This window comes from Pseudopodoces humilis, chromosome 9 (genome assembly GCF_049639895.1).
Source record: "Pseudopodoces humilis isolate 2021_Gansu_Grassland_sample_001 chromosome 9, ASM4963989v1, whole genome shotgun sequence".
NCBI lineage: Eukaryota > Metazoa > Chordata > Aves > Passeriformes > Paridae > Pseudopodoces > Pseudopodoces humilis.
The window spans coordinates 29,484,416-29,509,509 of NC_142208.1; positions in this window are offsets into that span (position 1 = coordinate 29,484,416).

Sequence of the window (25,094 nt, forward strand, 5' to 3'; positions counted from 1 at the left end):
CATACTTATAAAGAAAACCATATGCCCTTTCAGGCTTTGTTTTGCCAGATAAGCTATTTTCATCTCAGCTGCGAAAACAGGTACTCCTTTCCCCTAACCAGCCCACTCTGCACCTGCTGTGCATCCATGTGGGTCATGAGAACTGTAAACAATATTCTGAGAGTTGTCTTACCAATGCCTTGTGAATCAAAATTAACACTTTGTTAACAGTCCTCACTGAAGATCCTTCTCCCAATATACCCTGAAACTGCTGCATGGCCACGACACAGTGATAGCTCTTGATCACACCACAGCTGATTAATACATTAAACCTCTTCCCCTCACTATTGACACCAACTACCAAGACACCAGGTCATACTAAAAGAACATGATATTAATTCCCAAGCACCTCCCTCTAGTTTCTGTACTATTAGATTTCCATTTTGTCAGTCCACGAGGTCATTTTTTTTTTCTGATATGCTAGTCATTCCAATTTTGTGTCACCTCTTAATGCCATACCCATTCTCCTTCCTTCATCAAGTTCAAAAGTACTACTTAAATCAGTGCCAAGATCAGTCCTAGAGGAGTTCTACCAGCAAACTCCTTTCGATTTGATATTTTCATTTTTAACAGAACCACATTTTAATACAACCCTTTACTCAGTTCATCTTCCACCTTCAGTGCTTGCATTAAAGCTCATTTTTCTCACCCTTAGTAACTTCCTACAACAAACAATATAATGCCTTATTTTGATCAAGGTAGATTAGGTCTGCTTCATTACTCTTCTCTGGGACAATTATCTTATCAAATGAAGATATTAAGTTAGTCTGATACAATCCTTCCTTGATAAAATCATGTTGTTTTTCCCACTTTCCATTTACTTCTAGGTTCTTGATAATTTTTTTTTTTTCATTCAAAATCTACTCTAAGACCTTGCTTGATGTTGAGGTCAAGCCATCACACCTGCACTTTATTTGACCACCTCTTTTCCTTTTCATGAATACAGGGAATAACATTATTAGTCTTTAGTTGTATTGAGACAGCCCTGAATTGAACAGATACACATAAAATCCCTGGAAATGCGTGCATTCAGTGCAAATCAGCATTGCAGGATTCTTCCATGCCTTGAAATGGGCATTATTTAACACTCTCCAGTTTTTGGCAGTAAATAGGCTCTGTTTAGCTGGTAGCTCATCCGGGGAAAATTCCATTGCTCTGTGTCCCTGTGTCCCTTAAGCACTTCTTTTTTCTTTTTTTTTTTTTAATTTTTTTTTCTTTTTTGAAACACTGGAAGATCTAGCAACATTCACAATCAACAACAATTGATTTGAAACTGGCATTTGAGATACATTTATTTATTTTAGCAATGGAAGAGCAGGGTTAAAAACAACAAACACCATCAACAGTAGCCTCGATATGATATATATTTTAAAAGAAACAGGAATAGGCCAAAACATGCATAAAAACACATATGAAAGTACTTTATGTTATTCACTTTTGTAAACTCTGCTGTCTCAACTATGGATATTAATTTTGTATTCGAAGCACTGACTTAGTGCAGATATTTAAAATATTCTGATTTATTTTTCAAAATGAGAAAAAAGTAATTATTTTAAAAGGAGTAACATTTTTGCCACTTATTCTAATTCACTTTCCTTCTGTTATCTTCTTTCTCAAAAGGCAAGCTGTAAAAAGATGAACCCAGCAGAATTATTTATATACTTTTCACACAATCTGTGAATAGACATGTTTAATGCTTCTGAAAAGAAGTGACTGTAATACAATGCAAATTATTAATTTATGAATGTGGCACAATTGATAATACATGCTTCCTGCAGCTGTGATTTTCCACTCTACTGGAATGGGATGCTTTTATTATCCTGCCTAGGCTCTGAGTCCTGGCAGATGTATGCAGATGTGTGCCATGAAGCCTTTGAAAATTTCAGGATTAAAGGTAGCCTATCTTCCAGAAGCATCAATGGGAAGGAATATGGAAGGGATAGGAACTTAACTCTAGGTTCTCTATTTTTATGCCACCTTTAAAAAAGATGAAATTAAAGCATAACACCAGATCAATAGGCAGTAAAGTTTATGTAGTGTTATTTATCATTGTAAAGTCTTTATTAAATATGTACTTCTGCCTGCAAAGGGCTGTGCTGAATGAAGAGAGCCCAGTTTTATAGAGATGTATTTATAAGATTGGATTTTACAAAGCAGCTTGTAAAATCTGCAGGTAGAAAATACCTTCTCCTCAATATCTTCAAGGAAAGAAGTATTCTGAAAATTGTTCAGGATATTTTAAGGGTTTAGGAACAATAGCTTTTTTTTTTAGAATATATGATTAGAATTGAAACTTAGAAAACAGTTTGTCACTAAAAAATACCATCTGGCCCTATTTTTGTAAGAGGTTTTAAGAGACCATGCAGTTTCAATGCAGCAAGTTTTCAGACTCTGGGTCTGTGTTTTAGTCAAACTGAGATAGCCCTTCCTCAAACTTTCTTGGTCTGGGCATGCAAGGAATGTGGAATCATTGCTGCTGCTGCCTGGTTCAGCTCATGGGCGTGTGTCCAATGCTTCTGAATGTCTAAGGAAGTTGTCATGTCTTAAACAGAAGGAACACAGATGGAACCACAAAATTAATCTTCTGAAAACTATTAGCAGAGAAGCCTAAAAGTGTAATGGACAACTCTTGGTTTCACATGAGAATTATTCTCATTGTTCAAGAAACTCATTTGGCTTTAATGCATACAGTGGAAGGATAAAAGTTATCTAACTTACACTAAATAACACTCCTATTATGAATAAAGACAATAAAGCCATTTCATTTCAGTCATCTGCACATACTCTTTTTCCTACAAGTCCAGCATCAAGTAGAAATAGAGCTTTAATAACAATTTTTTTAAAAAAAATCTGAAATATATGAAAAGAAATAATGACAGCTGCTCACCTGATAATTTAGCAGGATTATATGTGAACTTCTGAGAACTGATTGAAACAGAAAAAAATTCCTTTGATTAACTAACTATAAAATTATTACATTCTCCTTTGGTGTTTATTAATATTTTTCTATGATTAAGGTAAAATTTATATGACAAAAAGAGCTAAGCTGGAATACTGAAAACATACCATAATTAATCAATTAAAAAAAAGTCTTTTCAACAGACTGGTTAATGCATTTCAATCTAAGATTACTTTCTTGCATGAAGGTCCCAGTCCTCTAAGTGTTTCTTTAACAGCCCTTTTTTCAGAGGATTTAATGCTACTACCCATCTTCTTATAGGATGTTACACCATAATGGATAACTTATTTACATTTCTGCTAATATCAAATGAAAAAAAAAATCTCTCTCATAAATGGAAGATACAAACAATTATAACATAAAAAGTATTTATTCATTGTTTCTGTTATAACTTGCATTGGGTGCCAACTTAAGGGTAACCAGTACTGATGTAAAGCAAACTACAATTTCCCATATAAATAGTAAAGAAAATTCACCATGAAAATGCAAATCCAAGGCTGTGTTTTGTACTGTGACATACACTCCAGATCTGAATTTTTTTTCTTCATTAGGCAAGTTACTACCCTTATGCCAAGATAAACAATATCTCTGATATATGTTTCAAAACAAGAGCCTCATTTTTTGCTTATCCAAATAGTACAGAATAGCAGAGTATAAAAGTTTTAGGATAGACTCTGACCCAGTAAAACTGAAATGTATTTAAGACTCTAAACCACTGCAGAGGAACAATGTGGATACCTTGGATACAGTGTGGCACAGTAACCAATCAGCAAAGAAAGCAGGTGGTGTGTTCTCTTCCCAAAAAATTTGAAAACTTAGATTTAAACCCATAAAAGAATAATCTTTGCTTTAGTAAGCTAAAGGGATCCCAGTGAAGCCTTTCCAGATGGAATTAAACAAAATCTTGGATATAAGACTCAAACAGAGATATCACAATGCAAATAGCAGACTTTTTCCTTATAAAGAACATCTGTTGTGAAGTTGTTTACATTCCTACCAAAGTGCAAAAGGGTATCACTAATTCTCCATTGCAGCCAGGCGTGTTACTGCTTAGTATTTTTAATAAACACACAGAGCTTTCCAGTAACTCACAGTTTTTTCACCTGAAAAAAAAACAGGGAATTGGGGCAAAGAGAAACATTCTCATTTCTCATGATACTCATTTCCATATAATTTTCCAGGGATTTATTTCTCTATTTCCCATTATTTTATATTTTATTACATGAATTTTGTAGTCTATTTCCCTCCTATTACAAGGAGGAAACAGGGTGTCCATTCATGACTGCCTTGCTGAGCACTCTACTAGAAATGGAGGGCTTCTAGCCTGTGGGTCAGCAGTTTGCTCTCTTGCAGAGATAAAAACTAGACTGTTCTTAGCCTGAGTTCCTCAGGAAATTTGAGATAGGATATAAACTATAGGATGTTGCTGCATTTTAATGTTTCCCTTCTCTGTTGTCCTGCTCTAGGTTTTCAGAAGTAGTTGAGATAGTTAAGTGGCCAGCAAGAGCAGGAGATCCAGCACACAAAATGTTCTTGATTTACAATAAAAACTGTTTATTTGATATCACTACGTTACACTGCTTGCACAATTTTAACAATTTCAATTAAATTTTAAACAAGAGAGTTAAAGCCTTGCTGTTTAGAAGTGGCATTTTAAAATAAATTTTTAATAAGTCTGTGATTTTTTTAATGCTGATTATGATAAATAATTACTGGGTTTCGGTTTCTCACCATTTGTAGTTTCTCTCCAATAGAATTTCTGCTCAGCATTACATTCCAAGCTGTTAGAGCACTCTCATATATTTTTTTTTGTTTGTTTTTTACATACACACACACATATATTTAGGCTATTTCCTTTAAAGGAAGCGTTAACTTCAGTGCTGAATGCAAAATGACAGCTGTGAATTCATGCCACAGAACAATTTGACTTTATTCCTTCATGTGAGGTAGGCAAAAGTAGTTGTCAAATACAAAGACCCCCAAGAGCAAAGGAAGACCAGAGAGATGTAGGTTGGTAAAAAGGTTTGCTATAAATAAAACTGTTCAAAAGTAAGCAGTGTAGTTTGTATATGGAAAAAATACTAACAGTGCTTAAGAATAAAAGACAAAATTTATTTGTAAATATAATCAATTAAATATAAAACAATTTCTAGTTCTTATCATGCATTTCTTATGGTGAAGACCATATTGCATCAATTGCACCCTTCCACTTCTTCACTTTTGCCTCTATTTTTGGCTTTTAGAAAAACAATTTATGAAACAATCAGAGTGTATATGATTTAGAAATGTTACAGTAATAATTTTTTATAGTGTCTTGAAATGACAAGAAAAATCTTTCTTTTCTCCTTCCTACACAAACTAGAGAAGAAACTTGTAGAAGAAACTTCAGTATTAGCACAGCAGCCTGATTACGAAGGGCAATTAGTAATTTTGAAGAACACTAAAAAGACATGACCTGATTACAGCACAGTGATTAAGATACAGATATAGATTAAGATTAGGATGTACTGATATGACCGACAGAATGAAATTAAAGTCACCTTTCTAGCAGCTAGTGATCTACCAAAGGTCTTATGCTTTGCAAAAGTTGGAGTTGAGCAAAGGTAGTGCATGTTTTACTTTTATTCTGAAACATCCAGGTTCATGCCATCTCATCCCTTTCCATGGGAGCCAGCAAGTGCTCACCTTTGATCTGATGGATTTGATCCTGATTCTGAAATCACTGGTATATGTTTCACATGCTTGGTTAAATTTACATAATCCTGAGTTATTATTGTGAGTAATTTACCATATAAAAATCAAGCACATAGCAAATTGCTGCAGGAGTCAAAAACTGTGAAGCTTAATGTCAAATGCTTGTCCCACAGAATTTTTTTCTGAAGGAAACTCTTAGAGGACTGTTAATCGTGCTGAATGGTCATTCTCAGACAGTGAGAAGTGTGGTTGGAGTCAGACTCCTCTTTCTAGGGAGAACAGCTCCTTTGCCATAATTAGAGGCGATGAAGCACCCTCCACAAAACACAGTCATTCCTTTAATAAGTGACACTGAACTCTATCCCAGCCTACAGCAGACTTCTCAGCTTCAAACACAAAAGCAGTCAAGTCTCAAAAACTTCAAAGAAAGCGTTTCATTTTATTTTCTCCTTGATCCACTGATAGAGCAGTTCATTTTCTTGAATTTTGTAAAATGACTTTTTGACTCATCAGACCTGTGTAACAAATCACTGTCTCAATCACCAAATGTTCCTGTTTGACTCATCTGCTTTCCCTTTGACCTTTGGGTAGGAAGCTTCACTTCTGAAACATTTTCTAAATTCACTTTTGTGAACTCTTCCCCCTCAGTTGCACTTTGTGGTATTTTAAAAAAATAATTGCATTTCCTGCAACATAATGTGCTAGTTTCAGGGTTTTAAATTTCAACAGAACCCACATTTTCTTAGAGCAATGTCTTTCTTTTAAAAAACATCATTTTCTAACAGTACAATCTGTAACATGGTGCCTTTTAAGCAGTAAATGCTATAACTTAAGATTTTTCCAGAATTCTGTTTCATTCTGCTGACTTAGAATAGCTTTTACATTAATGATACATTTGTCCTCTCATGTATATTGTTGTGGTTTTTGATGGTCAAAGACTTTTTAATTTCTGAACTTTGCTGCTGCAATCTATGCTAAGACAGTATCTCCTCTGAGGAAAACTATAACAATGCACAACTAATATTTTTCAGTGTTAAAAAGTCTGGAAATCTATAAAGTTTCATTCCTCCAAGCTTTTTCTGCCTCAAAACAAGTAGGCAAACTTCACACAGTTATCCTCTGCAGGGAATGGAGTCAATCCTTCCCAAGATGTAAAAGCAAACCTTGTAATGTGAATTATATTTTCAACCAGGTGCTTACATTTCCAGGTGTACCATCCAGTAATGTACAAACCAGAACTTTGCAGGAACCCAGAGCATTGTAAATTCTTACACAATTATTCTCCAGAAGAACATATAATGGGCTGTGTTGTGGTCTTTGCTTACTGGGACTAACTGGAACAGAAACACTACCCATTTTACACTCATGGTGAAATACAACCCAGCTGAATGTGATCACTGTAAGTTCCATAGAGTCAACTTTACTGATAGCAGATTTTAGCCTATTTCCTTAACTTCTCAGGTTAGACATCAGTCTTCAAAAGATAAGTAAATCTGAGCAGATGTAACATTTAGAAAGGATGATGGTCCCTCCGTAGGAAGAACTAGTGGTAGAGAAAAACATCTGAATGACAGAAAACCAGTATGGAGCACACGTTCCGAGAGAATTAAAAAAGCCAGAGCTGTTTGACTAAAACTCCCCAGATCCTGAGTCAGAACCAGTTTGACAGGTGTGCCCAAGTTTGATGTGATTCAGTGTCATCTTTTTCCTTACCCAATATCTTCTGCTCCTACTGTGCAGCTTCCCTGCCAGCCTGTTCCCATTCCATGTTTTCCATGTAGGCTCCCCTAGCATTTCCCTGTGCTTGAGCTTTGTTCTCACTGCCATTTCTGCAGCCTTCACCTCCCTCTCTGTCCCCGTGTCCCCTCAGCCGTGTCCCTGGGCCTCCGTCTCCAGCCCAGCCCAGGGAGGCCGAGGCCTGAGGGCAGAGCTGTGGGGACCCTTCTGGAGCCCTCCCAAGGAACACGGCCCACAGAGCCCACAGGCTCTGCAAGAGGACAGGAATGAACCTGGATGCTCTGTTCCAGCAAATACAGTTCATGGAGAAGCAGGCGAGGGAGAAGAGGAGCTTCATCCAACAAGGTCGGCCCCGTGGGTGCCATCCTGAGGGCCCTCCATCCCCATTCCCCATTCCCTGAGGACAAGGCCCGCGGGGCTGTCCTGAGGGGACTCGTGCTGGGGAAAGCAGAGCCAGCAGGGCTGAGTCTTGCCACCAGCACCTTTCTATAAGGACGTGATGTCCACAAACTGAGAGCCTGCTCTTACAGGTTTTTCTTGTCTTGCAGCTAAATGCGACATAAATAGATGTTATGAGAAAATTATCCAAATGAAAGAAGAGCTGAGCGCTGCAAAAATTAACTTAGAAACCAAGGTGAGTGGGCATATTTATAGTGTACATAATAATAAAATACATTATGTTTACAAATATATGGCCTATTCTTTCAGGAATAGATCCATAAGCACTTTCAAGAAGTGTTCTTCACCTGCTGAGTAGCACAGCATGGAGGAAACCTGCACTGTGCCTTTTTTTAGTAAAAAAGTGTCCATGAACATCCTTCCTCCCACAGATCTCACCCTTGGGGCTGGCCCCTGGCTGTGTTCAGGGCAAGCTGACTTTTGGGGCATGGTGTGAAATACTCTATTTCAACAGTCCTGCAGCTTGTTACAGCCCTTTCCTCCAGTGTACAGAAGCCATCCCTTGGTCACCCAATGCCATTTATTAATATTATCAATACTATTAATAATGCTATAATTAATAAATAATATATACTGTTATCATTAGTAACAATAAAATTATTAAAATTTCATATTAGTATATTCATATTTTCACATAACATATATGGAACTATCCCCTGTGTTTATTTCATAGAATCTGGAGTCATATACTGAATCTTTATGTGAGCTTACAGTTAAGGCTTACAAGCCCTAAGTGTATTTCTAGGGAGGCCAAAGACAGAGGAAAGTTTCTGAATCTATTTAGTGGTTTTATTACTCTTTCCATTTAATCAAACTACAGATGTATTTTCAGATTAAGCAACCAGTTTTGTAGTTTTTCGCCAATAACACCTGTGGTTGCAAATTATTTAAAAATCCATTTGCTTGTGTCTGAAAATTAAGTCTAAATGCCCTCCCCTGTGCTCTTAAGTATCTGTGCTGACAGAATGTGTGTTCACAACAGGAAAGCATGTGGAGCCTTCTTTGAAGTCAGAGCTGTTGGATCCTATCATTTAAATAAACAACTTCAAGAACTTTTGGGAGATTGCCTCATCTAGTTGAGAAAATAAATGTTTGGGGGATGACTTTTATCCTTCCTAAAACAGTCTCTTCTGCCTTTTGTAAAAGAACTATTATATATATAAATAATATATATATTATAATAATTATATACTATATAACATACATGATGTCTATATAAAATAAATAACAACATTACTGAGAAGGGATCAGAATAGATCTCATTTACAAATATTTACTTGTTGCAAATTGAGACTATAATCATGCAGGCAGTTATTCAGATGCTCACATTTATGTATGCCACAATCTCAGAGCCCAAAGATGCTTTAAAATAGTAACTTATTTATCCAACACAGATTATATCTGGATGTTGCTTGTTAGGTGAAGTCCTCAGTAGTCTTACTCATAAGTTTATTTACAAACATCTCAATTTTATGTTTATACTACTAATTTGTTATTGATGCTAGGTGATTTATAATCAAGGTTTATGTGGTAGGCACAGAAGGTCCCGAGAGTAGAGCCATTATTGTAAATGACTAATGGGAAGAGCTGAGGAACTATTCCTAATTAAATTTTATGTGCTTTACTGACCAGTATTAATAATATTCTCACTGATGTCCACAAAAATACATTTTTCTTGCTTGCCTAGTCTGCCATTGATTCATTTGTAGATAGGAAATGATATAGAAAAGTAGTGGAATAGAAAAATGCATTTCAATCAGACTGTATTTAGGTTTAAAAATTATACAGTTATTGACATTATTTAAAGTAATTTATTTTTCACTACAGGAATTAGGTTTACATATGTCTGCAATAGTTCATGTAATTCAAATAATATTAAATAAGCTGTTCAGCTAATGCTGTTCAATTTATCCCACACCAAATAACTGCAGATCTTTCTAAGAAACATATCCAACCATGTGCACAAACAGCAGCTGATTCCTGACCAAAATGATGAGACTGAGTTCAGAAGTTTTTTGACATTTATTTCACAGACACTGCCTCTGGTCAATCAAAGAGTCCTAGGAAATGCAATTTTTCCCTCTCTTCTGTAAAACCAGGTAGCATGTAATTAGAATCCAAATTACAGCATTTTGCTGTTTGTAGCTCAATGACTTCTTTAAAAAAAATTGGTTGCGAATGCACAGATGAATTTGGCATCTTTCAGATGGAGAAACTTCACTGAAGCTAGTTATGTACAGTATTACAAATACAGTGGTGCAAGACCACCCACTCTCTTTGAATTAATATGTAAAATAAATTCTGAGCCAAGCATGACCTGCACACTTAGCATGCTGGATATATCAGGGATGAGGAAAAAGCCTAGGAAAAAATCCTTTCCAACTCTCACATTCTAATCTTTGGGCAGCTCATTCCACTATCCTCCTGTTTTGATCAGATGAACTTCATCTCTGATCAGATTCTGATCAGATGACCTCCCTCTCCACAATCATGTGTATTATTTAACTTTAAAACATTTTCATTGTTACTACTGTAATACCATTCTTATTTGGTCTTTTCTGCTTCTACACACACAAACACTCATGTATCAGCCTGACTATTCAATTTAATTCCTGATACTTACCCTGTGTCTTTACTCTCTGTGGGCAAATATAACTTTTCTTTCCCTATTCATTGCTCTGAGTCAAGAGAACTTGACACTCCATCAAATAAATTATTCTCCTCCTTTAATACTCTACAGCATGTAGCTGTTTCATATTTGTTACTGTTATAGTTTATTCCCACCATATATCTGCACTTAGGTTAGACAATGATACAGTAGATGTGCTAGAAAAATGAGAAGTCTTCAGCAAATTTTGGAAATGCAGTGGTATAGCATTAACAGGGTAACAGCACACCCTCCTATCAGATAAACTAATAGTTAAAATTAATAACTGTACAAAAACAAAGTTCAGGGCTTGGGGGGTTTGTGATCAAACTGTCAATACCCAGTAAGCTAACTCCCATTGGCCTTCCTCAGCTAAAAATTCCAGAAACTGTGCTCAGAAAAATGTTCTGCTCTCCTTTGCATATTCCATAGTAGCACTGCAGAGTGGATGACGTGTACAGCCACTCAGCCAAAACCAGGATGCTTGGACCCCTGTCCCCCTGATATTATTCTGATATTATTGTCTCATTTGGTTTATGATGAACTTTACACAATGAGATGGAAGATGGTGGATTATGTTGGCTAAAGGATCCCGTATAGTCAACATTTTCCTGGAAAAAAAATTCTCCTAAACCTAGCAGATTTTAAACTGCCATTTTAGATAGACAGAGCACCACTAAATGAGTCTTTCAAAGAAAGGAGACTTTTCAAAATCTTAGCAGTACACTGAAATGTTATTGAGGGAACAAAAGAGCTGTTATGCTTTTCATAGTCCAGCAGCTTTGCCAGCTCTTTCTAAACTGGACCAAGATCCTTGTGTACAGAGGATATGAAACAATAAAACAATAACCTTACTTTATAATTTATTTTTTTTTCCTTTTGGAAGGTTCAGCATCTTTCTGTAAAGCAGTTCAATGCAGAAATTCTAAAGAAACGTGAAGACAGCTTAGAAAAACAAAAAGCTGAACTTGTGAATCAAAGAGCCAGGCTTCTTAAAATCATGGTATGTTTCCAGCTGTGATATTCACACAGCTCTTTCCTATTGGACAAGAGAAATCAGCTTTGAAATTTGAAAATCTGGGAAAACTAATGTTTTAAATCAGGAATTTTTTTATTTTTTTTTTTTACTTTTAGTATATGTAACAATGTAAATGTTGATAAATTCTCACATTTAATTTAAACCATTATCTAAGGTAGTGTATGCTGCATTTTATCTCCAAAGCTGATTTTATATTCTTGACTTAATTTTCTAATGCTTGTTGTTGTATGATTGAACTCAAATTCTGACAGATTATTTCCTTTGTAAAAGTAAGCTAGGGAAGCATTGCCTTAAATTGGATTGCCTCATCCACAGTAAAAAATATTGAAAAGGATCAAAGGAAAACCCCAGGGAGGCCCACACCACATTTTAGCAAATGTGGACAGTTTATCAATCCTGACATAGCACACAATTTCTTTGATGTCAGACACACCTCAAAAGGTAGGTACTTATAACAAGTTTTCCAGTTTTCTCAGATGCTAACCTGAATATTGCCTTCCTCTTACTTTGTTGAGGCTTCTTGGATCTGTAAATATGAAGAAATGCCACAGACAAGGAGTCTTTTCTGCACATGTATTTGCCCTTTAAATTAACAGAGCTAAATTTTAAACATTCAGTTCAAATTGCCAGTATTAAATCAAAATCTTTAGGTAGATATCTTTTTAACTAAATCATATTTCTGCATCACCCAAAGTATTCCCAGTACTTGTGTGAAGTTTGATATATAAGTTATCTTTTCTTTTTTCCTGCATATAGGGTCATTTCGTTTTATTCAATTTAGCAATCAATTCAGATTTCTTAGAAGGAATTTAATATAACCTTACTATTTTGAATACTTTTTTTCCCAGAAAATGAAACTGTGATTTTCTATCAACAAGAGAATTCTTGGTAGTCATATGGCAGTTAAAGTATGTCTACATTCTGCAGAGGGTTAAATAACACTTTTATTTAGTTTAATAACAAGCTAAAAAAATCTGCCACACTATGTTATTAGAAAATTGAAGAGAATTTTCTAGTTTCAATACGAGAGTTAAACTGGAAATCTGCTGGTTCAAGTCTATAACAATGTAGTGATTTTTTAAATGCTCTGTTATCAAGAATAGACCCTTCATATTTACATGGAAAAATAGTTCAAAACAACAGGCATAATGATAGAGCTGTAGACTATTTTCATGTTCTAGTAAGAAAAAGTAAATATTTTCTTTACTTTTACATTTATTTTTTTGTTTACCTATTGACTTTCTTACTATGAGTTTAAAGATAAAAAACAAAAGTGTGTCTCAGTCTGTTTAGCTTAACAAGGACTTTCGTTTATTTTACCTGAACATTTAGTCTTCTCTTTCTTTTTTTTTCAGGCAGATGCAAAGAAAAAAATTACTGAAGAGGAAGATAATTTTACCAGAGAAGTAACAGAGTTTAACAATGAATATGGACTAACAAGTAATAGAGATCTTCTTATTAAAAAGAAAGTCAAGACTGAAATAAATGATTTAGAGAATGAGGCAGCTCTGTTGAAAAATGGTAAGTCTTATATTAAACCAGTTTATCTTGGATTAGCACAAATCAATAAAATATAGCTGTGCAAACCAGTAATTCTAATTTCATTCCCCCACTGTCTGGAGCTGCCTTTTAGCACTGAGCTGAAAGAGTGTGGTCTGACATACCAAGAATAATTAAAGACTCTTCTGTTCCTTATCCTCTTCAAGTTTCTGATGTGAGCACTGTGAGGAGAAGAAGCCAACCTGAAGAGGCAGCTCCCAATGCCTAATTCAGCCAGCACAGAGCTGACAGTCATACACACAGAGACTGAATTAGGTTTAGGATCACCTGTGGCTAAGCTCTGTACAGTTCCTTAGGTTTAAAAGAATTATATGCAGATGTCCTGTAGGATTGGTCCCTTACTGCCACAGTGTAGCTTGAATGTCTGTTGAGATGCAGAGTAGGAGATGTCTCAGAGCAAAGGGTCACACTGCAGGGCAGTCCCTCTGCAAGGAAATCGGGGTCGTCATGGATCACAGGCTGAACGTGAGTCAACGACATCAGAATGCCAGCACCACACTGAGACACAAACAGAATTCTGACCTCTAACACATGAAAATAATTCCTCACTATTTGGGGCAGTTAAGCTCTGAGCTGGAGTGATGTGCAGCTCATTTTGATCTTGAACTTAAAAAAAAAAAAATGTGGACCAGCTGGAGAGAATCTACATATGACCAGTGAGAGTGATCACAGTTCTGGAGCAGATGAGAAGGAAGAAAATGAAAGAATTGTGACTATTTAAGCTATTAAGGAAAAGACTAATGAAAGATGGCTATAAGTCTTCAAACCGTTTAAGTATCCTGTAAAAAGGAAATAAATATATTCTCTATACCTATAATGAACTGAATAAAAAGTAACCAGTGTTAAGCACAGTAAGGGTGAGTCTGTCTGACAGCTTGGGAATCTTTCTAACAACAGTGGAAAACTGAAGCTCTCTGCCTTTGGAGGTTCCACTACCAAAGGAGTTAGGAGTGTCCATTACCAAAGTTTTTTGAAAAAAGGTGAAACCAGCATTTTTCAGAAATGAAAGGTACAGCTGATCCTGCCTTCAGGAGAAGAATGCAGTAGATGACCCCTCAAAGTCCATTACAGCCTCATGAACTGTCAAGCAACAGCTCTTTCAATTCCCCATAGCTGCTGTAAGGTTTCTAAAAAAGGACTGTCCACTGGAGTTTGCACTAGGTAACACCACCTTTCTTATTTCCTGTGGCTATGATACAATTCTAATCTACAACTGAAAAGTCTGTATTTGGTGTCAAGTGCTACTTTTAGCATTTAATTTTTACATATTCAGGCAGAGCTGGGCAGTTAAATGATCAGTAGTACCTGAAGGATGACAAAAAATCTTCTCTAAGTACAGTTGCCATCTCAGTTCCATCCTTGAATTTCACCTTTCTTGAGGTACAGCTTGTCTTTTTGTTTGCTACATTCCTGATCACACTGAAAACTCTGAAGTGAAAAGTTTAAGCAACTCATAACAAGGAAATTATGCGAGGACCTCCAGTTGGTAGAAAAACAATCAAAATTAATTCCAGATGCTGTCTAATAGTAAAGGTCAAATATATATAACACCAAAAATACTAAGAAGGGTTTTTTTTCAGTCCTGCTGAGAGGTGTCTGTTCTCCACCTATTCAATCAGCCATCTTCCTTTCTTTATAGCTGCATTAACTCTAAAGCAAACCATTCTTTTTATGCCCTGACAACAAAATATGTTGAACAGCTAATAACATTAAAAACATAATTTTCTTTCATAGCTATGAATTCATTATACAACATATAATTTCCTGTGAGCTGTGTTAAATATGAATTATTTTAGTTTATTTTGGTTTTATATTTAAGGTTCTTTTGACTAGCTGAAGATTGGTAGAAGTAGTTAAGAATATTTAAGATTGTATCATGAATGCTAAAACAGCAATGCATTTTAATTTAAAATGTATTTTTTCTTAGAAATGGAGTCAATGGAACATAAAAATGTTCAGGTAAATGAACTCCAGCTGCAGAAGGATGAATTAAAGCAGGATTTATTTGCTCTCCAAAGTGAGCTCAAAGGTGTGCCTGATAACTATTTCTTTTGATAATTATTTGTGGCTTGACAAATGCTTTTGAAAAATGTTTTCCATCAATTTTCTTTTCTCAAGCGAAAGAAGTCAGAGTAACAATATTTTAATTTATTTTTACAATATGTAATACATAATTTTTAAACATGATTATTAAAAATATTATGGATTTCAATGGGATTTAATTGAAATGTCATTGATATTGAGGTCCAGAGATCTGCTGAATCATGAGCTGTGAATAGGAAAGAAAGTTTTGCTTTTGCTGGTAATTCACATACTTAAATGTAGAATTTAATATTTCAGAGAACTTAAAATCAACATAAATATGGTTTAAAATCTTTCATGTCAAAGGTGATCACAGCAATAGGGAATATTTTGAAATCTGAATTAAAATAATGTAAATGAGTGCTTTAGTATCTTTTTTTACTGATATCAAAGTAATGTGTCACAGTAAGAGCTAAGAAAAGCAGTGTGGTCCTAAATTGTTTGTGAAAGGAGCGAAATTTTCTAGATTGCAATATGTGATTGCAATAATAATAAAATAATTCATTTTCTTTATTTAGATGCCTTTACCCTTCAAAGAGTTTCATGAAGAAATATTAGAAAATATAAATTTAGAATATGTAGAAGGTCTTTGAATATGAATGATTAATATATGTATTTATAGGGTAATTCTGATTTCATGTTTAGACCTTGAGAAAGCAATCAGGGAAGCTGAAAGAATGACAAAACATCTAGAAGAAGAAAAAGTTCAAGTCACTGAAAAACCTCAGACTGATCCTGAATGTTTAAGGTAAAAGCCTCATGTTAATTAGTTCTTAATTTAATTTTAGGACTGTCACAGCAGTCTAGTCCTGGTAACAATGACTATTTTACCTTTCATGTACAATATTCCTCTGAAATCAGAAAAACCATTCATTTTTTATTAGACAACACCAGGTGCTGTTGATTACAGCATTTCACCCTTACATACATAATCCAGTGAACCCAAAATTGCAGATGTTTGCAGAGATGTCAGTCAAACCCAGAGGAAGAATAAACTGCTGCTTGGGTGGAAGATCACTTCCTGAGGTCTTGTGAAAATGGTTGTGGTGCACAAAATACTGATGAACTGCCCAGTCCTAAACTTAAGTCTGCTGCCTGGCTGTGTATAGTCCATTGCAATGGCCTGGGCTGGCCACAGTAACCTCCTTTGGCTTCTATTGGAGCAACTAAATGCAACTAAAACTAAAACTTTATTTTCTCTATGATCTCTGCCATGACTTCTAGTTTGCCTTATAATTAAGCTGGTTTAAAAAAAAAATATTGAAGAATTAACCAAGACAGAAGAGAAGACCCTGCACAGTCTTCCTTAACAGTGAAGTTTTCTTCTCAGGATCTAAGTGGTAACATTTTATTTCGTGTCAGTTTGCTTAAGTGAAACATTAGGTTTTTGCTTCACAGAAAATAATATGTTTTCTTTTAAAAAAACAAAAAAAAAATCTCTGAATGCAGAAAGCCAAATATCTCAGAATTGACCATCTTTTCCTATTTTGTTATGGCCCAGATGAAAGTGCCTGGGATTATTTAAAAAAATTTAATAGACAATGCAAAGGAACTCCTCTTTATAAAGCTAGTCCAAAAGATTTTCTAACAGCAATTAAGAAAAACACAACCTGTGTTGTGTAGGTTTTCCTACATATCCCTAAGCTTTTGATAAAAAATAAATAAATGAAGTGGGAATTTTTTTAATCTGAAACTTCCAATGGAAAGTTATAACTTTGCAGAGAACCCGGAGCAATTTTCTGAAAGACGATTTTGTAATGACCCATTTTTTGCTGAATATCGGTTTTTGAAAGAAAATGATATATCAGCCCTATTACTAACTCTCTTCAACCTCTTACATGGTGTTGAGACATGGCCAAAATCCCCTCAGCATAAAAATTAATTAGCTCACAATCCTGCATACAGTAGCAAAAAATTTGCATTCAACATATACATAGAAGACACAGTGTAAATAATAATAACAATAACAATTCTCCAGGACAGTGTGTTATAATTCACTCCTTTACATTATTCATTCAATCATGATATATTGGGGTTGGTGATACATGGGGCTGTCAGCTTCCTTCCAACTAACATAGTTCCCTTGCAGTAGTTTACTGCCATGATGCCACTGAATGTCCAAATTTGTGTAATTAGTTTTCTATAATAGGTTTCCTGTGTGGAAGGTATAGAAGTAGCCAATGTTATCATACTTTTAATCCTCAATTCTGCCCCTGAGATCCTAGGGATCAATGAAATCCGTGTGTGTCTGTCTTTCTCTGTAGTGAAATTAACTCAAAGCTCTATAGAATGACACTTTGGTTTTCTCTGGGTGGAAAACTGGATAAATCATATTAAATTCTATTAACTGCAAAATCAGCAAGTGTCATTTACAACCAAAGCAAGAAGGATGATGAGGTTTTCTCATTTCATGAAATGCCTCCTTTTATGGTCAAGATAAGCTAACATTATTTGATAATTGCATGTAGTTCAAAATATAAAGTGCTCCTATGCTATTACCACTATCACAAAATGCAAGCCTTTCCTGAAGTCTAGTAATATACTGAACACATTTTCTTAAAATTGAAACATTTTTTTCATTTCAGATACTGGGAAAAATTTAGGACAGATTTCCCTAAATCATATTTTTATCTTGCACTTGCTTTTGATCAGAAAAGCTCAATGCTTCATGGAGAGAGATAGCCCTGAAAAAGTTAACTCAGATGCCAGAAGCAATAGAGATGTGCTACTGTCTTTCTATGTCAGCACTAATAGATCCTGCTTTTCAGTGGAGCCAAGCAGGCAATCCTCATTTGTCTACCTTTCCATGTCACTGCTGGGCTCTTTAGAACCATCCCAAACTTTGTCAGATTCATACAACTCTAGCAGTTCAAGATTTTTTTCAGTTTAACAAATCCTACTCATCACTTCTGGTTTGGACTAGTGAATTAAGAGAATGAAAGGGGATTTAAAGTATTACACACTGTAAATAATGCAGCATGTAAAAAGTCCCCTGGAAGGTATCTGATCACTCTCTGGTACCTTTGGATCACCAAGAGGATGGAGCCAGGATCTGCACAGTGCTGCACAGTAAAAGAACAAAAGGCAAAAAGCAGGATTTAGAGTGAATTTAAGGAAAAATCATTTTTATCATGAGGAGGCACAGCTTGCTCAGAGAGGTTGCATTGTTTTGATCCCTGAAGGTTCTCCTTCTTGAGATACACTGATATACTTGTGTACATCTTAACAGGAGTCAATTTTGGTCATGTTAAAATCAATATGATTGAATCTTCTGTGTCTGAGAAACAACCTATTTTAGCCTAACAAGATCAGTTTCTGTATCCCCATACAGAGTTTATTGCAAGAATAGAATTCTAGTTTTCACTGAAAATCATTTTATTACACATAAAGATGATAATATTTTGACACACATAATGTGGGTCAGAAAACTGGGGTTTTTTTCCCTATGTAATAAGCACAGAATATGATTTTATTTTTTACAGAGCTGGAAACCACACCACTCTTTAAGTGGTAAAAATACCTTTTTTTCTTGATGCTTCCTTAGAACAAGCATGAGAGACAGTCAGCTTCAATAACCTGATATATGTAGCTCCCAGATCACCCTGCAAGTCTGTTAGTGTATCACATCCCTAGTCCTAGCTTAGAAATCAATATCAAAGTAGCTGGCAAGGCAAGAATCTTCATTGCAATTAAGTATATATCTAAAAGTAAATTGCGTTTCAGCTGAAGAGCGCAGCCAGCTAATTCAAATTACAGCAATTCATCTTTGATCTGAGAAAAATGCCCCATACCGAGTCTGCAGTTTCATAAAATTTCTCTCAAATCCATCAAAGAATTGCAAAGGGTCATGAGAAGCACGCACTGCTAATTCCAGCAGCTGTTGGGGCTGCTGGAGAGGCTTGTCCTGATACTCACTGGATACAGAAAAAAGCCAACCAGAGTTGGAATGTTAAGCACAGATATAGATAACAGGCACTTTGGAAAATGCAAGTCTCATGATACAGGCACATAATACAGAGAAATTTTTAAGAAATGTGGGGTTTATGGTTTTTTGTTTGGTGTTTTCTTTTTCTTTTTTTTTTTATTTTCTTCTTTTTTCCACCCCCAAAGAGAGCTGCAATTAAGATCAAAAGCCTTGTTTTAATCATCTGTTCTGCCAATGCCATCCTCACACACAAAACAGCAGGAAAAAACTTTGGCATCAGCTCTCTGGAGTCCCATTTCCCTGGCAGGTAGCGAGTAACTTCACTTAAGTGGAACAATACAGGAGTCAAATAGAGATTAACTGATACCAGTGAATTCCTAACTATGGCATTTCACTGTTATATTTGTTGTAATTACTCTATTAATTATTTATCCTCTTTCACATTTTGATTTTATATTTTTGTCTTGCCTTAAGTAAAACAGCCTAGAAATAATTTTAGTTGAAGTTTATTTAGACTAAGCCAGAGAATTTCTACCTAAAATAGGTATCTTTCAACCTATTTAAAAGGTAAAATAAGGATAAAATGCTTCTTTGAAACCTGAATTTCTCTTCTATTTAGAAAAGAACTAGCAGAAAGGAAATGCATGAAATCTGCTTACTTTGTAAATAGTTCACATCTTTGTATATGTGTCTAAATCCTAAAAATATAGTATTCCTTCTTATTCTTCATAATCCAGAAAAAGAAACTCCATTACCAAAATTAGGAAGGAAAAAGTAATTTTTTTTCATACAAATCATACAGGAAATAAATTCCTTAGAGCTCAACAAATTGTTCATGCAAAAAACAGACTGCCTAAGCCCCATGCATGCTTCTGGTGGATTTTTTTTTTTTTTTGCAATTTAATTTGATGTTAAATTTTATAATCAGAAAATATCAGTCTCTGGAGTAATATATGTGGTTCAAAATGAGTTTTTCAATGGCAATCTCCTCATTGATTTTTTTGAGCTTTTCTTTTTAATAGCAGTGCCTAGTGGAACTATTATAGCTTGAATTATGTTAAAATAGCTTTCCATTATGAATTGCAGTATGGATTTACAAAAAGTAGATCAAATCTGACTAATGATGCCATTCTTTGATAAGACAACAGATTAGGTTAGACAAAGAAAATTCCAATGCCATCCATCTAGACATAAAATATTTGATGTTATCCCACATGGAAAAATACTAGTTAACCTAGGGAAGGCATATTAAAAAAAATTAAATAAAGAAATGAGTAATAGTGACAACAGTCATAGACCTGCAACTCAAAATTCTGGGATTCAAAGTAACAACAGTCACAGCTGGTCTTGCTTAATGTTTTAATTAATGACTTTAGAATAGAAAGCGTTTTTAGACAACATTATCTTAAGCAATTAAACTCTACACCTTGCAGAAAAGTCACTAAAAAGAGGAGGAATATAATTATGTACAGTTAAGTTTACCTACTTGTACAATTAGGGACTTCAATAACAGGTACCTGGAAGCAGAGAGGTCTGAGCATACTGTGTGCACAAAATACAGCTATAAACATAAAAAGAAATATAGCTGTGGATAAGATAAAAAAAAAAGAAGAAAGAATTATTTCAAAAAAAAATACCAGGAGGGTGTGAGAATACTTTTTACAAATCTCTCACCTACTTGTCAAAAAAGATTAATTCAACCTGGAAGATGAGCAGAGCATGGAGAGCCCATAAAGCAGAATGAAACAAGGACAATTCTAAATCCTTTTTAGCTCTGAGTGTATTATGCACATGAAGAAAGCAGTACATAATAGAGATATTAATTTCAGCAATACAGTAGCCATATTAATATACCTAGATTAAGATCTAATTTTCTCTGTCCAATAGAGAAATCAAGAGAATTGAACTAGAAGAACCATTGACCCCTATTTACTTTCCTTGCCATTCAATAGGAATCTTATTGACCCCTAGAAACACATTTCATTTCACATCTCACATACATGCTTGAATTTTTTTTCCTATGTAGCTCATTTTTATAGTTCCAATGAAAAATAGTCCACACAACTTTGGTTTGCTGTCTGCACAAAAGCAAATCTCATCCTAGATGTACAATTTTAGTGTGCCTTAACCTTTCCATGTTTATTCACCTATTATTATATATTACTTAAATATGTCTTGTGGTGTTTTATGTGTTTGGAAAATATCACCACAGTTTAAAAGACTCCTAACTACTCTTATCTATCTCTGCTGGACAGCATTCACAAAAAGCAAGCTTTAATCAATGGTAGCTATGTATTTTATATTTAACATTTTATCCAGGACAGCAAAAGCAGAAAATTTCTTATTTTACTTAAGGAAGATCAACTTCTTTTAATATACATTTAATTTCCATTGTTATGTTGTCTAATACCTTGTGTTCATGTTTCATCTTCTTGCTAGACTTTATTATTACTATTAGATCACTCGCCTAATTTTATTATCCTTCTGCTCCATCAAACACAGACTTTTATATTTAATTGTGTAACTCAAGTACTTGACTATATTTTGGGATACTGAATCCATTTAAGACTTGTTTTCCCTCTTCCTCAATCAATTGATAATAGTTAAAATTTATTGACTCCTTCAACTGTATCAATAGCATATTCTCTTTTAGTAGTGTCAGCAAATTGTAAATACCAGCAAAATCTTGCTCTCAGTGTAGAAACATATGCATTAATTTAATCCCAGTGTTGAACTGACAGAAAACTACCTCTGTCTTACCTCTACTTGATCCTGGGACAATAAACTAAAGTCTTCAATACTTTTCTTCTGTCCCAATAAAGTCTTACAACATTGATAAATGTATCTCCTGATGTTCATGATGAAATCCCACAAAATCAAGACATGTACTCTCTAGTTATATATAACTTCTTAAGGAATTTCATTTTGTACCGTGAATTCTATGCCCTGTATATCAGTGTCAAGCAATTCTGTTTTATAACACACCACAATGTTTTCCCTCAAATTTATGATTAAAAAATAAAATGGTGGTTGTAAACAAGGCAAAGACAAAAAAGAGAATACAGAAAAAAGATTGTACTTGTGTCAGCAAAACATAACTAATAGATAGTCTACAACTCCAACAACAATTAGGTATGGTCTTTCAGTCCCACTAGAAAAAAAAAATAGACTCTAAAATCACATATTAACCCTACCTTCTACAGAAATTACTTCTCCTTTAAGACCTCTTCACATAAAATTAATCTTGGAATGCAAGTTTAGGATACTAAAGTCTTGATCCAGTAATTTGAATCTATGGATGATTTGCAGAGAGACCTGTTTGACAATAACATTATTTTCTTCATAGTTCAATTTATAATACCAGCATGTATTGATTTCAAATTATTTTTCCTCTTTGCCATGTGCATATAGAGCTGAAATTCAAGAAGAATGTGTATCAGCCACAAATGCCAATGACATTTAATAGCTGGGCTCATTTCAGAGCTGCAAAATCGATCATCTTCAGTGATCTCCTCCTTCTTCATCTCTGTCACTTTTAGCATTCAAGACTAATGGAAAATTGGCCATTGATAGCAGAGCTAGGTTTAGGACAAGATAGCATCCAAAAAATGCTGATGTTGTTGTCCCACCCACTTGATTTAAGGCTAGGCTATTGCAAATGTGGCATTTCAGCTCCAGCTGTTCATTAGAGCCTGTGATACTGTAACTTGCCAAGACACTGTTAGTCCACTGCAATGACTTATTTTAAAGCTATATTTTATTGTCAGCAATGAGAACAAAATACTAAAAATAAAACAAAACCAATGGACAGGGGGAGCCAAATGCTAATGTGATTTTTCAGATTATTTTTCCTAAGAGATCTGCCTTTTTTCATAGCCATATAAAGGGTATCATTGTCAAATTAATCCCTGTTTTAGCAAAAATTACATCTTTTTCCATTTTCAAAGGTGACAGAAAACCTACCTTCCATCTAGACTGTATAGTTTCATGAATAATTGGTTTGCACATTCAATCTGATAGTGGAAAGATGAATATGAATATCCTGCTTATCTTAAATGTAAAATGAAAAAACAAAATCTGCTTTCAGGTTAAACTTTTTTTTTTTTAATAGTTCCATTGTCTCACATTCCTTCTGGTAAAACTTCATCATTTATTCAGTAACTCGGGCATCTCCAATGCATTAATTTTGTAGACTGTAACCTAACAGACAGCTCTTATTTTGTGAGTATAATATTCCTGGCACATACTGTAATTATCTAGCTTCTAAATAAGAAAGAAGGAAGACCTGAAAGCAGATCAATTGATTAATGTAAGAATTAAACACCACATTTGAATCTCTTGTATCACCACTACCTGATGCTATGTAAGGAATTGTGCTGTCACTACTTTTAAAAGTTTTATAAAATATTCAAAATAAAATTTTAAAGTCCATACACAAAATGTTAGTTTCAAAAAACATCAAGAACAAAATTTAATTCACAATCCCAAGGCACAGATAAGCAACTCCTACTGCTTATCTTCTGCTTGTTCTGTCCCTAATGTGGACCTAGCATGGACTGGCATCATTCTTAGCTAACAAGTAGCGAACAGGCTGTGAATCAGTTTTGCAGCGTGGAAGACAATGGGAGAGCATTTTCTCTAAGACCCTGTCTTTTCCTAAAGTAAATTAAACAAAGTAGGGCTTCTGTTTGTCACAGCAAATTAGGGTTCTAATATCACACTAGCAGAGAACACAGAGAGAAAAATGCAGAGACAAGGCAATGAAGTTAAGCAGATTGGGTCAAGATCACAAGCTGATCTTAGACCTTGAAGTGAACTTCTCTCAATGAAATGGGCTGAAAACTAACAATGCACTAGAGTGCAGTGAAAATTTCACTTCTTAAAGTGTAGTTCCAAATTTCCTTTTCAATTCTTGTAAGCATTATGAGAAATATTTCTGTAAGAAGGGGCATTTACTCCTTCATAATGCAAGCACATAGAGCTCATGCTTTTTCCATATTGATGGTAAGATATTTGTGTTTTCCACAGGAACAGCAAAATTAACTTCCAGTCCAGTCTTAGTCTGTTATTCTAGAGCTGCACAGTGACTAAGCTATTCCTCTGTTTAAAGATATACCTCTCAATGAAGCCATTTTCTGTGTAGGAAACCCACCCTCTTTGCACTATGGCAGCTAAAGAGGTACATCATCTCTATAAGGTCAAATAATTTATTGTCTATTATAGTATATAAAAGCAAAAATAGTTGCTACCTTCTGTTTCAACTTCAGAAGAACCAAGCTTTAATGCATTGGTTTAGCTATTTAATGGCAAGAAGAATATTTTCAGTCTGTTTGTCTGTTCCAGAATATTCAGATTGCTGCCTGAAACTGTATTAAGGGTAAACAACTTTATCTTTGTCATTATACTTTTCTTCTGACAGCCATGAAAAGAGCCAGTATAATCTCATCACCTTGTATTTATCAGACTACTGAAAGCTCTGCCATAGATTTCTCTGGGCCTACCAAGTATTAATGTAAACCACTACAGTCACTGATGTGCAGAGTTGAGGTATCTCCTTTTAGCAGGACTAAGCAGTCTTTTGAATGAAGAAATATATAAAAATATCATTTATATAAATATCTATATTATAAATAATCCTTATTGTAGAAAAGCTGGAGAACTCCTGGCTGAGAGTATTGGGAAACAGTAAGTGCTGAGGAATAGTGGGAGCACCAGGGAGAAGAGGAACAAAAGCTGGGGAGTCTGTGGAGGGGTGTGGAGCAATGCTGGCACAAGGGCAGGCAGAGCACCCTTCTAACCAACATTCTGTCTGCAGCAGAGGCTACAAGAAGACATCCAGGGAAGGAAGATAAGAATGATAACATATGGTGCTTTCTAAGTACCACCATTCCAATTCACAAGTTTAAATAAGGAAAATGATGACTAATGAGGCCATATATCTTTTGCAGTTTAT